The sequence below is a fragment of the Macaca mulatta genome, chromosome 10, assembly GCF_049350105.2.
Source record: "Macaca mulatta isolate MMU2019108-1 chromosome 10, T2T-MMU8v2.0, whole genome shotgun sequence".
Lineage (NCBI taxonomy): Eukaryota > Metazoa > Chordata > Mammalia > Primates > Cercopithecidae > Macaca > Macaca mulatta.
In genome coordinates this window covers 15409895-15427786 of record NC_133415.1, presented here as the reverse complement: position 1 = coordinate 15427786, position 17892 = coordinate 15409895, and the positions used below count along the sequence as shown (strand labels likewise).

At 47.1% G+C, this 17892-nt stretch overlaps 1 long non-coding RNA gene across 1 annotated transcript; it reads right to left on the bottom strand.

The window, feature by feature from the left end:
* Positions 1–414: 414 nt before the first annotated feature.
* LOC144331752 (uncharacterized) lies at positions 415–16269 on the bottom strand. The gene is made up of 2 exons (XR_013399145.1): positions 14714–16269; positions 415–1351 (listed from the first exon to the last, which is right to left on the bottom strand). It is a non-coding gene; the product is annotated as an uncharacterized LOC144331752 (long non-coding RNA).
* Positions 16270–17892: the final 1623 nt, after the last annotated feature.

Below are 17892 nucleotides of genomic sequence, written 5' to 3'. Positions count from 1 at the left end.
TCTCTGGATTACTTTGTACAAATACCAATAAAAATGTTAATTTAAAAAAATAGAATGAGGCCAGGTATGGTGGTTCACGCCTGTAATCCCAGAGCTTTGGGATTTGTAATCCCAAGGTGGGAGGAGTTCAAGACCAGCCTGGCCAACATAGCAAGACCCCATCTCTACAAAAATTTAAAAAACTTAGCTGGGCATGTTGGCGTATGCCTGTAGTCCTAGCTACGGCAGAGGCAGAGGCAGGAAAATCACTTGAGCCTGGGAGATCAAGGCTGCAGGGAGCTATGATGGTGCCACTATACTCTAGCCTGGATAACAGGGCAAGAGAATGAGGCAGAGGGGAGCCCAGCCTGGCAGGAAAGGGAAGTTGTATTAGTTAAGGTTCTCTAGAGAGACAGAACTAGTAGGATAGATGTATATATGCAGGGGAGTTTATTAAGGAGTATTGACTGACACAAACACAAGGTGAAGTCCCACAACAAGCTGTTTACAAACTGATGAGCAAGGAAGCCAGCCGGAGTCCCAAAATCTCAAAAGTAGGGAAGCTGACAGCACAGCTTTTAGTCTGTGGCCGAAGGCCTGAGAGCCCCTGGCAAACCAATGGTGTAGGTCCAAGAGTCCAAAAGCTGAAGAACTTGGAGTCTGATGTTCGAGGGCAGGGAGCATCCAGCACGGGAGAAAGACCATGGAAGGGAGTGAAGGCTGGAAGACTCAGCAAGTCTAGTCCTTCCACGTTCTTCTGCCTGCTTAATTCTAGCCGTGTTGGCAGCTGATTAGATAGTGCTCACCCCGACCGAGGGTGGGTCTGCCTCTCCCAGCCCACTGACTCAAATGTTAATCTCCTTTGGCCACGCCCTCACAGACACACCCAGGAACGATACTTTGCATCCGCCAATCCCATCAAGCTGACACTCGATATTAACCATCACAGAGGGCTTCCAATGCAGTGACGGTTGATGTGAGTCCTCAAGGTTAGTTTGCAGGTCAGAAGGGAGAGAAGGACAGGAGGACTGAGGCAGGTGGGACAGCAAGCGACAGTGGGCTGCTTGGGTCTTCCTTCCCCAAAGTCATCCTGGGGCAGTGAGACTTCGGGCCATTCACAGATGCATTCATGCAGGCTATATCTCCCAACTTGTTAATAAAAATGTTAAGTGATGGACAAAATAATGTCTTTCCATTTTTCTTAAACGTTTGGTTCCTGCTGCGGCTTATCTGGTAGAGAGTTTCATCAGAGGAGAAAATGAAAGAAGATTCCCTTGTCAAACATCACACCAGAGAGCAAGCGTCTTTGTTCAGCCTGTCAGGATCATCTTCCACATTCAATTTAGAAAAACGGCAGATGTTAATGTTTTTCCTGGTAAGAGATAATTTCTTGTGAAAATGTTTGGGTTTTTTCCCCCCCTTTGGTATGCCTAGTCCTGCTTTTTATATGATAACAGCTTAGGGGTGGAAAGAATGAGAATTTGGGTGACCGAGACCCTTACATTTGAATCTTAATTCCACCACTTAGAGACTATGGTCATGACCTTGAGTCCGTCTCCCTGAGTTTCACTGCCTGAGACTGATCATACTGAATAGGCCAGTATTGTCAAATCCCTGTGCTAGGATGGGGATTAATGAGAAAACATTTGCCAAAAAACCTAGTATACCTCATATAATACCTGACACATAGTAGGTGCTCAATAAGTGACACTCATTGATTTTTTTTTTTTTTTTTTTGAGACAGAATCTTGCTCTGTCACCCAGGCTGGAATGCAGTGGTACAATCTTGGCTCACTGCAACCTCCACCTCCCAGGTTCAAGCGATTCTCCTGCCTCAGCTTTCTGAGTAGCTGGGATTACAGGTGCGCACCATGCCTGGCTAATTTTTGTATTTTTAGTAGAGACGGGGTTTCACCATGTTGGCCAGGCTGGTCTTGAACTTCTGACCTCAGGTGATCCGCCTGCCTTGGCCTCCCAAAGTGCAGGGATTTTACAGTTGTGAGCCACCACTCCTGGTCAATAAGTGATACTCATTGTTAATGACGATTCTAGTTTATTTAAGGAATTAAAGCTATGTACCTTTCATAGTGCTCTACAAACAGCTCCCCGATTTCCAGGAGCTTTGCTTATATCAGCCAGGATAGTCTAGGTTATGCTGCAGTAAAAAACAAGCCCCAAGGCCGGGCACGGTGGCTTACGCCCGTAATCCCAGCACTTTGGGAGGTCGAGGCAGGCAGATCACCTGAGGTCAGGAGTTCGAGACCAGCCTGACCAACACAGGGAAACCCCGTCTCTACTAAAAATTCAAAATTAGTTGGGCATGGTAGTGCATGCCTGTAATCCCAGCTGCTCGGGAGGCTGAGGCAGGAGAATCGCTTGAACCTAGGAGGTGGAGCTTGCAGTGAGCCAAGATCGTGCCATTGCACTCCAGCCTGGGCAACTAGAGCGAAACTCTGTCTCAAAACAAACAAACAAACAAACAAACAAAAAAAGACAAAGAACAAAACAAAAAACCCCCAAACCAACCAAACAAACAAAAACTACCAAAAAACAAGCCCCTGATCTCAGTGGTTCACAACAGCAAAGGCTACTTCTTGCTCATGCTACATGTCCATCATGGGGCAGGTGCAGCTCTGCTCCAGTTGTCTTCCCTCCTGGACTCAGGATCATGGAGTAACCACTTTCTGGAAGATTGCTGGTTGCCACAGTAGAGGAAAAGGGTCTTATATCAGCATTCATTGCTGTGGCTTAGAAATGACACATATTATTTCCATACAAAACTCTTTTGTCCAGAACTGGTTACATATTCCCACCCAACCATAAGGAGACCAGGAAGAATAATCCCACCGTGCATTTGGAAACGGGAAAAGCCAGACAAATGTGGCCAACAGCCCCAGTGACTACCACCACAGTGCTTTTGAAAACTACTGCCCAGAGCAGAGGGATGGAGGCTCAGCACGGCGGTGGGAGGAAGGGAGGAGCCAGAGGGGAATGAGGAGGAGCCAGGGGTCCTGGTATGGAGGGCCACCCATCCTAGGTCAATGTGCAGGGCTGGGGCCAGAGGAACACTGGGCGCCTTTCTCATGTGGACCCAGACCCAGACTGACCCCGGGGCAATTCCGTTCTGCAGTCAAACAAGACAGTCCCGCTAGAATGTGGCAGTCACAGGATGGAAGGTGGAGCTGCCTGGACGCCGTGGTTTTTTTTGTTGGTTTTTTTTGAGACGGAGCTCTTTGCTCTGTCACTCAGGCTGGAGTCCAGTGGCATGATCTGGGCTGATTGCGCCTCGGCAAGATCTCGACTGACTCGCCTCCCCGGTTCAAGCGAATTCTCCTGCCTCAGCCTCCCGAGTAGTTGGGATTACAGGAGCGCACCACCACGCCTGCCTAATTTCTGTATTTACTAAAAATACAGAGACGTGGTTTCATCACGTTGACCACGCTGATCTCGAACTCCCGACCTCAAGCGATCCGCCTGCCCGAGCCACCCAAAGTGCTGGGATTACGGGAGTGAGCCACTGCGCCCGTCCAGAAGCTGTGTTTTCCCGGCATTCCACTTCATGAGCAAAACTGTCACAGAGTAGTATTTCCCTGGCTCCACCCCTCCGGATCTGCTGGATTCCTGAACCTATTCACTTACTGTAAAGTATCCTCAGCTTGGCTCTTTCCTGGTACAGACATTTACTCCTCCTGCTCCTGCTTTGTGCCTGTTACTGCTGACGTCAGAAGCAGCAGCTCGGACCACCTATCCTCCAAGGTCCCGGGCTGCGGCTGCGCAGCGCCAACAGCACAATATGTGTGCCAACAGCGCCACCTCCTGGCCCTGCGAGGCTGCTGGCAACACACAGGGCTGGCTGTGTGCCCGCTTTTTTACTGCAGCCCTCAAAATTCAGCAGGAGGCCTGGCTGGGGGAGCTTGAGTGGCTGACACTGTGGTCTGGTCCGCTTCCATTCTGACCCATGCTGGCTTTCTTTCAGATTCTAGAACTCAGTTCTTCTCTGGACCTCCCTCCCAGCCACAAGCCTTTGAATATGCGACCTGCAGCTGGGATCCCCTCATCACCACTCTTCTCCCCAACCTTCTTCATCCCTTGGCCGACCTTGAAGACTTAGCTGAGGCCGGGTGCAATGGCTCACGCCTGTAATCCCAACACTTTGGGAGGTTGAGGCGGGTGCATCACTTGAGGTCAGGAGTTTGAGACCAGCCTGGCCAGCATGGTGGAACCTTGTCTCTACTAAAAATACAAAAATTAGCTGGGCGTGGTGGCGGGCACCTGTACTCCCAGCTACTGGGGAAGTTGAGGCAGGAGAATCGCTTGTACCCGTGAGTCAAGATTGCTGTGAGTCAGGATTGAGTCACTGCACTCCAGCCTGGGCAACAGGGCGAGATCCTGTCTCAAAGAAAAAAAAAGTCTTAACCGAAATGTCACTTTCCCGACTCTTCAAATTTAGTCAAGCCCCCTGCTATGAGATCTCTCCCCTTCTTGCTGGATGGGTTGGCAATGTTGGAGACTCATGGATCAAGAGCATTTCCTAACAGCACACAGAGGTTTCAGAATCCTTGTGAGCATCAGTGCCTCCCTGCTGGGACGCGGCTCACACACACTTCGTGATCCTCAGAGGTGAGATGCAGACCTATCAAACATGCTGGCCTTGGTGAAAAAGTCTCTGTGGGTTTCTTGTTTATCCCAACATGTTTCATCATGTTGGCCAGGCTGGTCTCAAACTCCTGACTTCAGGTGACCCACCTGCCTTGGCTTCCCAAATTGCAGGGATTACAGGTATGAGCCACTGCTCCCAGTAAAACCTCTTTCTTTTATAAATTACCCAGTCTCAGGGAATTTCTTTATAGCAGGGTGAAAATGGACTAATACACTAGGTCATCCAAAGTCCAAATCAAGCAATCTCTGAGAAACCCACCAGATCCTTCCTGTAGCATTGACTGTCACCAGCGCAGGGATTCCACGGCAACCTGGGGGTGCTTAAATCCAGCCTCATGCCCTCTTTTCTTGTCTATCTTTCTTTATGAGATTGTGGGTTTCTCAAGCACCTCATAGTCCCAGTGCCCTGTGCAAGGCCTGGACTCAAATAGGCAGAGGTGAGTTGCTTTTTAAATGAAAATAGAAATTAAAGCACCTGCCACCACGCTCAACTAATTTTTGTATTTTTAGTAGAGATGGGGTTTCACCATGTTGGCCAGACTGGTCTGGCACTCCCGATCTTGTGATTCACCTGCCTTGGCCTCCCAAAGTGCTGGCATTACAAGCATGAGCCACTGCGCCTGGCCTCAGACAACTTCTAGTGTGCTTCATGCGTGTGTGGTTCAGGATCAGTCTGATGCTGGTGTCAAGATTATACATAGGATTTAGAGTTTCCCTTCTTTGGGTAACTCCCTTAACAATTTCCCCTTCCTCTCCAGCAGTGGTGGTTGCCCTGACCTCTGTCCTCTGGTTTCCTCAGGCCAGAAGATAGTGACCTTTCTGTCAGAGTTTTAGCTACTTTGGGCAGTGCCATGACTACATGTTCAGGTGCCCTGAACAAAAAGCTAAAAAATGGAGAAGTCACCTGTGCCCATTGTTTCCTTTTTACTGTGACTCCTCTCAAAGTCTTCCTGCCTCTGTTTATTCTCTCAAGCCCTGAAGTCATTGTTATGTATTTTGTACAGAATGTATGGTTGTTACCTGCTAGAGAGTCAGTTTGTCAGGAGCTTCCCTGAACGTGTTTTCGAGCCTTAGTTTCTTCACTGACTCGTGTGATCTTGAGCAAGCCCTTATCTCTGTCTTTGCCTTAGTTTCCCTACCTACATGACAAGATAACAATTCTGTCCCTCCTCAAAAGAAACAGATGATAAAGAAGTGTATGCCACTTTGGACCAGGCTCACGTCTGTAATTCCAACACTTTGAGAGTCTAAGATGGGTGAATTTCTTGAGCTCAGGAGTTCAAGACCAGCCTGGGAACATGACAAAACCCTGTCTCTGCAAAAAATACAAAAATTAGCCAGCAGTGGTGGCGAATACCTGTAGTCCCAGCTACTTGGGAGGCTGAGGTGGGAGAATCGCCTGTGTCCAGAAGGCAGAGATTGCAGTGAGCTGAGATCATGCCACTGCACTCCAGCCTGGGCGACAGAGCAAGAGTCCGTTTCGAAGAAGAAGAGGAAGAGGAAGAGGAAGAAGAAGAAGAAGAAGAAGAAGAAGAGGAGGAAGAGGAAGAAGAAGAAGAGGAAGAGGAAGAAGAAGGGGAAGAAGAAGAAGAGGAGGAGGAGGAGGAAGAGGAGGAGGAGGAAGAAGAAGAGGAAGAAGAAGAGAGAAAGAGAGGAAGAGAGGAAGAGAAGAAAAGAAGAAGAAGAAGCTGCCATTTTGGGAGGCTGAGGCAGGCAGATCACTTGAGTCTAGGAGTTCAAGAGCAGCGTGGGCAACATGGCAAGACCATGTCTCTACAAGAAATACAAAAAAGTAGCCAGGTGGGGTGGTACACAACTGTATTCCCAGCAACTCAGTAGGTGGAGATGGGAGGATCCCTTGAGCCCAGGAAGTAGAGGCTGCAGTGAGTGGAGATCGCACCACCATACTCTAGCATGGGTGACAGAGTGAGATCCTGTCAGGAGGGAGGGAGGGCATTGAGCCAGGATCGTGCCATTGCACTCCAGCCTGGGCAAGAAGAGTGAAACTCTGTCTCAGGAAAAAAAAAAAAAAAAGAAAGAAAGAAAAAAAAAAGAAAGAAAAAAAAATAAAGAAAGAAAAAAAAAAGAAAGAAAGAAGAAAAGAAAGAAAGAAAAAGAAAAGAAAAGAAAAAGAAAATCTAGAGGAAATGAGGAAATGGATACATTCCTGGAAATATACCACCCTCCTAGATTCAATTAGGAAGAAATAGAAACCCTGAACAGACCAATAACAAGAAGTGAGATTGAACCAGTAATACGAACATGGCCAGAGAGAGGCCAAGACGGCTGACTAGGGGAATCCCCTAGGGTGTGTGGCTCTCACAGAGAGGAACAGGAGGGGCAAGTAAATACAACACCTTCAACTGAAACCTTCAGGTACTTGCACTGGGATTAATCAAGGAAACAGCTTGACCCAAAAATCAAGAAAAGCAAGATAGGACAGTGAGCCACCTAGGAGCAACACAGAGCAAAGGAATCCTCCCCTGCCCAGGGAAGTGGTGACTGAATGAGCCATCCTGGGAAACCACGCTTCTCCCTCAGGTCTTTGCAACCCTTTGGGTCAGGAGAACTCCCTGTGAACCCACTCCACCAGGGCCTTCAGTCTTCAGTCTGACAGATAGAACTATGTGGAGTCTTGGCAGAGAGTGTAAATTAGTTCAACCATTGTGAAAAGCTGTATGGTGATTCCTCAAATAGTTAAAAGAACTACTATTCAATCCAGCAATCCCATTACTGGGTATATAATCAGAGGAATATAAAGCATTCTACTGTAAAGGCAAGTGCACTTCAATGTTCATTGCAGCATGTTCACAATAGCAAACACATGAAATCAACCTAAATGCCCATCAATGACAGACTGGATTAAAAAAATGTGGTACATGTACACCATGGAATATTATACAGCCATAAAAAAGAACAAGATCATATCTTTTGTGGGAACATAGATGGAGCTGGAGGCTGTCATCCTTAGCAAACTAATGCAGGAAGAGAAAAACCAAATACTACATGTTCTCCCTTATTAGTGGGAGCTAAATGATAAGCACTTATGAACGCAAAGGCCAGGTGTGGTGGCTCACGCCTATAATCTCAGCACTTTGGGAGGCCAAGGCGGGTGGATCACTTGAGGTCAGGAGCTTGAGATTGCCTGACCAACATGGTGAAACCTCATCTCTACTAAAAATTAGCTGGGGAGGCTAAGGCAGAAGAATTGCTTGAACCCGGGAAGTGGAGGGTGCAGTGAGCCAAGATTGCTCCACTGCACTCCAGCCTGGGTGACAGAGTGAGACTCTGTCTCAAAAACCAAAAAAAAAAAAAAAAAAAAAAAAAAAAAAAAGTTATGAACACAAAGAAGGAAACAACAGATACTAGGGTCTACTTGAGTGGGAAGGGTGGGAGGGGGAGAGGAGCAGAAAAAATAACTATTGGGTACTGAGCTTAATACCTGGGTGATGTAATAATATGTACAACAAACCCCTGTGACATGTATTTATCTATGTAACAAACCTTAACATGTACCACTAAACCTAAAATAAAAATTGAAATAAAATTAAAAATTGTCAACAAGGCCGGGCGCGATGGCTCAACCTGTAATCCCAGCACTTTGGGAGGCCGAGACGGGCGGATCACAAGGTCAGGAGATCGAGACCATCCTGGCTAACATGGTGAAACCCCGTCTCTACTAAAAATACAAAAAAACTAGCCGGGCGAGGTGGTGGGCGCCTGTAGTCCCAGCTACTCGGGAGGCTGAGGCAGGAGAATGGCGTAAACCCGGGAGGCGGAGCTTGCAGTGAGCTGAGATCCGGCCACTGCACTCCAGCCTGGGCGACAGAGCGAGACTCCATCTCAAAAAAAAAAAAAAAAAAAAAATTGTCAACAAAAAAATGTCCGGGACCAGATGGATTCACAACTGAATTCCACCAGATATTCAAAGAAGAATTGGTACTAATCCTACTGAAACTATTCCAAAAGATAGAGAAACAGGGAATCCTCCCTAAATCATTCTATGATGCCAGTATCACCCTAATAGCAAAACAAGGAAAGGACATAACAACAACAACAACAAAAACTATGAGGAGAATCGCTTGAACCCGGGAGGCAGGGGTTGCAGTGAGCCGAGATTGTGCCACTGCACTCCAACCTGTGCAATAGAGTGAGACCCCATTAAAAAAAAAAAAAACTACGGAGCAATATTGCTGATGAACATAGATGCAAAAATCCTCAACAAAATGCTAGTTAACCGAATCCAACAGCACATCAAAAACATAATACGTCATGATCAAGTGGGTTTCATCTAAGGAATGCAGGGATGGTTTAACATATGCAAGTCAAAAAGTGGGCAAAGGAAATGAATATACATTTTTTAAACAAAGATATACAAATGGCCAACAAACATGAAAAAATGCTCAACATCACTAATCATCAGGGAAAAACAAATTAAAACCATAATGAGATACCACCTTACAACTGCAAGAATGGCCATAATTAAAAAGTCAAAAAACAATAAACGTTGGCATGATGAAATGAAAAGGGAACACTTTTACATTGCTGGTAAGAATGTAAATTAGTACAACCACTATGGAAAACAATATGGAGATTCCTTAAAGAACCAAAAGTAGAACTAGTATTTTATCCAGCAATCCCACTACTGGCTATCTACCCAGAGGAAAATAAGTCACTGTATGAAAGACACATGCACACACATGTCTACAGCAGCACAATTCAAAATTGTAAAGACATGGAATCAACCTAAGTGCCAATCAACCAATGAGTGGATAAAGAAAATGTGGTACATATACATCATTGAATACTACTCAGCCATAAAAAAGAACAAAATAATGTCTTTTGCAGCAACTTGGATACAGCTGGAGGCCATGATTCTAAGTGAAGTAACTCAGAAATGGAAAAAAATATATCGTATGTTCTCATTTATAAGTAGGAGCTAAGTTATGAGGGCGCAAAGTTGTAAGAATGATACAATGAGCTGGGCATGGTGGCTCACGCCTGTAATCCCAGCAGTTTGGGAGGCCAAGGCGGACGGATCACCTGACGTTGGGAGTTCAAGACCAGCCTGACCAACATGGAGAAACCCCGTGTCTACTAAAAATACAAAATTAGCCGGGCGTGGTGGCGCATGCCTGTAATCCCAGCTACTCGGGATGCTGAGGCAGGAGAATCACTTGAACCCGGGAGGTGGAGGTTGTGGTGAGCCGAAATGGCGCCCATTGCACTCCAGCCTAGGCAACAACAGTGAAACTCCGTCTCAAAACAAACAAACAAAAAGAATGATACAATAGACTCTGGGGACTCAGGGGAAAGATTAGGAGGCGAGTGAGGGATGAAACCTACATATAGGGTACAGCATATATTACTCAGGTGACAGATGCGCCAAGATACCAGAAATCACCACTAAAAAACTCATCTTACTGCAACCAAAACCACCTGTACCCCAAAAACTATTGAAATAAGAACAAATAAAAGGAGACAAAAATAAGTGAAGAAAGCAAATTCCTCGGCTAAAAAAGAAATGATGCTAAAGGGAAAGTCAAATCACCAGAAACAAATGAAAAGCATCAGAAATCATAAATATCTGAAAACACCATTTGTTAATTTCCTGAAAATGCATATCTATCTATCTGTCTATCTATCTATATCTATCTATCTATCTATATATATATATATATATTTTTTTTTTTTTTTTTTTTGAGACAGAGTCTTGCTCTGTCATCCAGGTTGGAGTGCAGTGGCACGATCTTGACTCACTACAACCTCCACCTCCCAGGTTCAAGTGATTCTCCTGCCTCAGCCTCCCAAGTAACTGGGATTTCAGGCGTGTGCTGCCATGCCCGGCTGATTTTTTTTGTGTTGCTTCAGTGGCAGCTGGATCTCAGCTCAAGAGGAGTTTGAGGTGGGTGGCTGGATTTTTGTCACTCTGTGCTGTCTGGCTTGCATACCTCACGTTTTCTTCTCAGGAAATCCCCTCATTCAATCCACGTGTTGCTTTTCCCCCATGTACCAATATTAGATTTTCCCAGTGATTCTTTTCTGATGGTAAGCCCGAAATCTGTCTTTCAGCCAATCTTATCCCTCCCTGATCCTCTGATCAACCAGATTCCTAGATACGGACTTTTTAAATGCTTCTTCGCTTCTAGGCTTTTGATAATCCCCCTGAGATTATTCACTAGCTAAAAGATGGTGGGGATAGAACAGCACTTGACCGATAAAGGCCCCCGTCCTCCTGGTCTGTCACTCTCACATCCCACCATTCCCTGGGGTACCCCCTGGAGGTCAGCACACGACCTCTCCAGATCCGTGTTGACACTGTGTGCTGGGAAAGGCAGCTCCAGCATCCCCTGGACATCAGTCTGAAAGGTTGGCCCCCATCTGGTTCCTTCCTTGATGGAGGACGACATTAAAAGTAGACAAAGGAGAGAATTTGGAGTGACTGATCTATTGCTGCTTAGGCCGAGTCTAACCATTGAAAAGGCTCCAAATCTCACACCTGAGGGTGCCTCGCTCTTGTGGAGCACCACAGGGATTTCCCAGTTCAAGGTTTTTGTCTATTACATGATGGGAGAAAGCTGGCAAGAAAAAAACAAGCTGTGGGAATCAACAATTGTTTCACTCACCAAAGATTAGGAAGCCTGAATAACAACATCACCTCTTTTGAGTAGAGCCTCACGTAGAACTGAACTGAATAGAAATCATCTCGTTTTGCAATCATCAGACATCTGCCTTTGCCTCAGTCCTGGCTGCTGCACCCTCAGTACGAGCCCTGGATGGCCACGTCATCCCCTGGTTCCCAAATCCTGGCTCATGGATATGCATTTCTCATCCTAAGAGTCACCCTACTATTTGGGGGTTCTGGGAGCAGCTTTGTTCCTGGGAATCTGCAGTCACCCTCCTGCCTTCCTGCTGTGGTCACCAGGCACAAAGAAAGAAAGAAGGGGCTCGCTTATTACAATAGGGAAAACATGCGATGAATTATCTTCCAATTATAGTGCAGAAATTCTCCTAATGAGTCCTGGGGTGAAAAGCAGGCCTGGAAGGGAGGTGAGGCTCCTCCCCACCAGCATCTAAAAAGCTGGAGCCACAGGATTTCTCCAATCAGCCGTGGGACCAGGACAGCGCGCCAGCCTCCCTAGCTGCCAGACGCTGGTAGAGACCTGAGACAGAGAGCAGGTGAATGGAGCGGGAGAGGAGGAGAGAAGGGACACCAGGTGGGGTCTGATAAAGAAAGAAGGAAGTAAAAAAAATACCTTGATGGGGAAGGGGAAAGCCTTAATCTGCTTCTCAATCACGAAGTAGGGAGTGAGAAGCACAGGTGGGGCTTTTAAGGCTCAGGCACTCCGCCCACCAGGACACTGCGGCCCCCATGACTCCAGAGCCTGGCTCTGCAGAGAACAGCTAGGGAGGTACTAGTAAGGGAGGTGGGCAGGAGGTGGAGGCTCCCTTCCCCCACTGCTCCCACTGGGATGAGGAGGGGGCTTCTAAAAGGCCCCGGTTAGGAGGCCAGCCTGCTCAGCTTATGTTCCCCTCGTGTGACAGTCTCTTCTTTACTCTGTCCCCTAGCCATGACCAACGTCTCAAACGTCCCCTGGGGCCCATCCGTGTCTCTCCCCTGGAAATTGGAGTACCTGAAAGAAAACCCTTGGAGGCAGCAGGCAGTGGAGCTGAGGCCTGTAGAGTAGCTGGTTCCCTACCGCTGAGAGACCCGAGGCTTTCTGGGTCCCTGGTCTTCCCTAAGCCTGTTTTTAAAAAATGTGCACGCACATACACACCCATGGATTTCTCTAATTCTGTGAGCTTTCTCTCTGGATCACTCAAATATATGCCTCTACTCTTGAGATAGCGAGATTTGTAAAGATTTTTCATTCGTTTTGTTTTTGCATTTGCTTTTGTCTTGGTTTTGCTTTGCTATGTTCTGCTTGCATCCAAAGGGTCCTGCCTAATAGAAAAATTGGCACCAAAGGGCTGGTTGCAGACCACAAACCCCCAGGATAATTGGTACAGGTGGAATCATCTTTTGTGTTGAGAGGTGGAGAGCAATGGTGAACCCTCCTCACCTGCCTCATTCTGGGGAGCACCTGCTGTCAGCTGGTGGAAAGGGGACAAGGAGTGCCGGGACGTGAAGCAGGACCACTCACTTTGGACGAATGCCTGGCTTTGACATTTTTCCTGAAGGCGTCCAATAAATTGTGGCTGTTGATATTTTTGGCTGACTCTCCTACGAAAAGCAAATTCAGAAACTGTTTCTATAGGTTTCTGGTTACGTGATGCATTTCATCCTCACTAGATCTTCTAAGCGCACAGGAGGGCCCTGATGGGGAGAGAGTGGTGTGCTGGTTCCTCTCCTGCTGTCACAAAGCCCCACAGACACCGTGGCTTAAACCAACACAAAGTTGTGGTTTTCCAGTAGAGTCCTAAAATCAAGGCGTGGGCAGGGCTTTGCTCCTTGGGGAGGCTCTGGGAGAAGCCATTCGCTTGCCTTTTCCAGCTTTTAGAGGCACCTGCTGTCCTCAGCTCCTGGCTTCTCCCTTCATTTTCAAGCCAGCCTTGTAGCATCCTCTGATCTCTCAGTCTCTCTCCCCTTCTATCATCACATCTCCTTTTCTCCCTCTTACCCTACTGTCTCTGCCTGATAAGGACCCTTGTGGATACCTTGGGCCCACCCAGATCATCCCAGATAACCTCCCATCTCCAGATCCTTGACTGGATCACACCTGCGAGGTCCCTTTTATGATAGAAGGTGACATAAATCACAAGTCCCATGGTTAGGACATCCACATCTGTGGGGGGCTGTTATTTAGCCTAACACAAGATGTATTCAGAAAATTGCAATAGGGATACCTGAGGGGAATGGAAGGATCCCAATTCCAAGCCACATCTAAGGACACTTCCGAGGTGCAGCTCCTGATGGAGGAAGATGCTCCACCTCTGTTCGTGTCTGCCGCTGCCCGCCTCTCTGTTTCTAGACAGCCAGTGTGCAAGTCATTATGGCCTTGAGAGTGAACTGCAGAATGGAAAGGAGGGAGATGCTGCATCAGGAGAAAGAGCTCACCATCAAAGTCCAAAGAGCCGGAGACCATTTATTTGCATGGTTGGGGGCTGAGGGAGGTCTGCAAGGATGGGGAATCATCATTTGGATTCCTTGCCATGGTCATCCTCAGCTGGCACGGTTTGCTCCAGCAGCAGGCTGGGATTCCAGCTGTGCCCAGGGTTGCCCATGCCACCCTCAACTAAATGCTGATTACTTCTTTGTGACATAAAAAGCCAGAAATTAGTTGGCATGATGAAGAAGAAAGAGGACTCAAAGTGTGTAGAAGGCTGAAATGCTTGATTTGATTTCTGAAGCACTTCCTGCACACACCGTTTCCTGCCAGGGCCCAAAAGATTTCCTGCTCCTTTAAGGAGAAGAATCGGTGGATAACCAGGAACTCTCTATAATAGGGGAGGGGCTGGGACCCTGGTCTCTTTAGGGTGGGAGAAATTCCAAGAGGTCGACTGTGGGGGAGGCAGGTAACCGCCGGAAGAGAAGAGAGTGCAGGCGCCAGGTCAGGCACCAGGAGGACGCATGATCAGGGCTCAGGGACATTTGACAGGAACGAGGTTCCAAAACAGAGCTGGGAGACAGTCCACTGACTTTGCAAAACCCCCAATCTGGTGAGTGGATACCTGTTACAGGTCATCATGCTGGCTAGTCCCTGCTTGTCACCCAATTCTCAGGCCTGGGTCAGAGGGGGAGATTACAGGGCAGAAGTAATTAGTGAATATCTATATTCGTTTATCTTTGATTAAGTCCATCAGGGCCCCACCCTCACCTGGTCATCATTTTTTAAATCCCTGGGTGGATAACTGCAATGAATACTCTTGGAAGTTGCAGATTGCTCACCCAGACCCACAAACGGGGACTATTTCAGTGACATACACCAGTGGAGGCCATTGGTTTTACACACCTGCCTAAATATTTTAATCAAAGTCAACACCAAATTCATGAAGGAGTTAGAGAGGGAGTTACAGAGATTTCTGCCATCATCAATGTTTAAAGGGAGCAGAAGCAGTGACTCCTGTGACTCACCTGTTCACCTCTCCAGGGTGGCTAGTCTTCAACAGGGAAACAACTGTCTGTTTTCCATCAGGAGAACAAAGTAGGAAGCTCATCAATGGAAGCTGCCATTCCTAAGTTGTTCTTGTTAATGAAACAAATAAACACAGTCTGCAGCTCTCAGTCTGTATTAATCAGGTTTCTTGGTCAAGCAGAGGTACCAACTGTTTTTTTAGGGCAGAAAACAACATGAAATTCACTGGAATGATACCAGAAGAACTCCATGTGCATAGGAGGCTGGAGATTGGCTTGGAAGATAAACAGAAGCCAAGACCGCGACATGGTATTGAAGGCTGCGAGCACAAAAGCCCTGCTTTGTGAGGAGTGATGCGTCCACAGCGCTGCCCCGCCGTGTGCGGACATCATCTTTGCAGGTGCAGGACTCGGTCCCCCCACTGTCTCTATTTGCCCCCTGTGCAGTCCTTCTGCCGTCACTGAGAATGGGTTCTAAGCATCCTGGGCTTTGCCTCACTTGCTCCAGATTCAGGATCCCATGTGGAAGCAGCCAATTAGCCAGCCTAAGTCCTGTCCAGAAGCCCTGGATGCCAGGGTGGGGGTGGACAGAGAGTCATCTATTCTCTTGGGCATTACGAAGGAGGTGGGACCAGTCTTCCTCTATGACTCCACATGCTGGGAAACCCCACAAAACTAGGAAGAGGCGAATAGATGCCAATCAGCTCCCTCCAGGAAACAAGTTCATTCCATCCAGAGGCCTAAAATGTTGACATGCTGTCTTTGAGTGTAGAGGGAAGGAAGCTAACTCCAATTCGCAAAATGACTAAATAGAGATAAATGACTGACAGCTGAGAAAAGACCATGAGAGCTGAATTCAGGTGCTTACACAGAGTTATGAGTACTCAGCGTCTCTCAAATTCTGCTGTGCTTTCCGCCTGGCCCACTTGCTCCCGCCAGGCCTGGCCTGCTGTGGAACGCCTCTCAAGGACGGTTCCTGAAGAGCAATGGAGCACACCTCCCAGTCCATGCTGCCTGGAAGGAGCAGCGTCCTCGGACCAGGATCTGCATTGTTTCCTGGGAACAGCTGATGAATTAGCTGGAAGTTCAGCATCGTAGAAGGAATAAATCTGGAGGCTTGGTGACAACGATTTTTAGGGAAGAGGAACATGGATAGAACTTTCAGAACAAGGGTAGAACTAAAAAAAATCTGTGCCATGTGAGTGCTCATTGGAAGATGTCCACCATCAAAAAGGACTCTTTTTTTTTTTTTTTTTTTTTTTTTTGAGACGGAGTCTCACTGTATCGCCCAGGTTGGAATACAGAGGTACGATCTCGGCTCACTGCAACCTCCGCCTCCCAGGTTCAAGCGATTCTCGTGCCTCAGCCTCCAAAGTAGCTGGGATTACAGGTGCCCGCCACCATGTCTGGTGGCTAGTTTTTGTATTTTTAGTAGAAATAGGGTTTCACCATGTTGACCAGGCTGGTCTCCAACTCCTGACTTCAAGTGATCCACCCGCCTCGGTCTCCCAAAGTGCTGGGATTACAAGCGTGAGTCACCATGCCTGGCCCAGAGGCTGTTAATAAACAAGGGAAGAAGTCACCCTTTAAGGCTCAAATCTCCTCTGTTCCCCAGGCAGCCTGACATTTTCAGAATGGGCTCAGTAACCAAGTGCCTAATATGGAGCTCTATGTAACCACGCAACACGGACCCCACTCATCGAGGTTGACCACTTGGCACCCAGTGAATCTGAACCCCGGAAATGACAGCCTTAGGTCCCATGGAAATGGCCCAAAGGGGACTCAGCTCCATATCAGAGGCTGGGAGCTGCCCTTAGGATGTGGTATGTTTTGAATTCATACCCAGAATTTACCCCATTTCCTGTGATAGCCAGAATGTATGGAGCTGGGGAGTAAGAGGTTAAGATGAGGGTAATAGCTCTATGGTTACGCACAATAAGCCACTTTCAAAAATTTTGTTTACCATACATACCCCTAACTCACAGACTTTTGGATCTGGAAGTTTCAGTATCTAAGGTTGGAGTTCCTCCCTCAAGGCTGATAAAAGTAGTTTCAGAAGTGACCATAGCTGGCTTCTCATGCTACCTGATATAGGGATAGCCATGATGTCACAGGGTTGGATATAATCATGGATCATGATCATCCAGGGAAGCTTATGTTATTATTACACAGCAGGACAGGGGGAATCAAGGGATCCCCTACGATTACTCCTTGTAATACTCTAAAGTATTAGAGTATTAGTGTAAAGGTGAATAGGAAATTTCACCACCTTACTGAGGCCAGACCATCAAGGAGCTTAGACCCCATGAGAATGACTTTGCCCATAAGTAAGAAGAACATTGAGTGGAACAATTAAAGACTTGTGACGGTGGCAACATCGGTCAGTGGTGGTTGTAGCCTTGACCTTACCTGTTTATTTTCTACAAATACACACGCACAGAATGCTGAGATAGAAGCTGCCAATGGACCAAAAGAAAAATTGACAGTGTACTGAGGCCCTCCTCCTGTGGCATAACTTCAGCATGCAGAAGGTGGAGATGCTGTGGGTGGCTCTCGTTGGAGAAGAGGCAAGTGCATTTGTCTTTTTCCTTGGGATGACTGGATTCATAACAGATAAGGAGAGTTCTTTTTGTTTGTATGAGAAGGAGAGTGTGTGTGCGGTAGCAAGCGATTGACTGTATACAATAAGCACAAATTCAGGTGGCTGTTTGGCCAGAGGCTTCCCATTAGGGTTTGTGTCTCTGTTACCCATCCCCATTCCTGATACCATAGCCTCACTGATTAGATCAAGAAGAGTCACTGACCTAAGCTATTCTGTCTACTGAGAATGTGAAACTTCAATCAGAGACACCAGGAATCAAAGCGTGTGGAGCTAAGCCAGGTACGGGCAGAGCCCTGAAAGGGCAAACCGTGCTTTCCTGATGTTGGTAATGGTCTGCTCCTGTCCTTCCGAAATCTGTAGATTTTGTTCTTCCTTCCGTCTTCTGAACTGCCCTAGTTCTCATTCAATGAATCTTCTATTTTGTTTAAGACGGCTAGATTCTGTTTCTGTTGCTTGCAACTGAATTTTTTTTTTTTTTTTTTTTTTTTTTTTGAGATGGAGTCTCGCTCTGTCACCCAGGCTGGAGTACAGTGGCTGGATCTCAGCTCACTGCAAGTTCCGTCTCCCGGGTTTACAC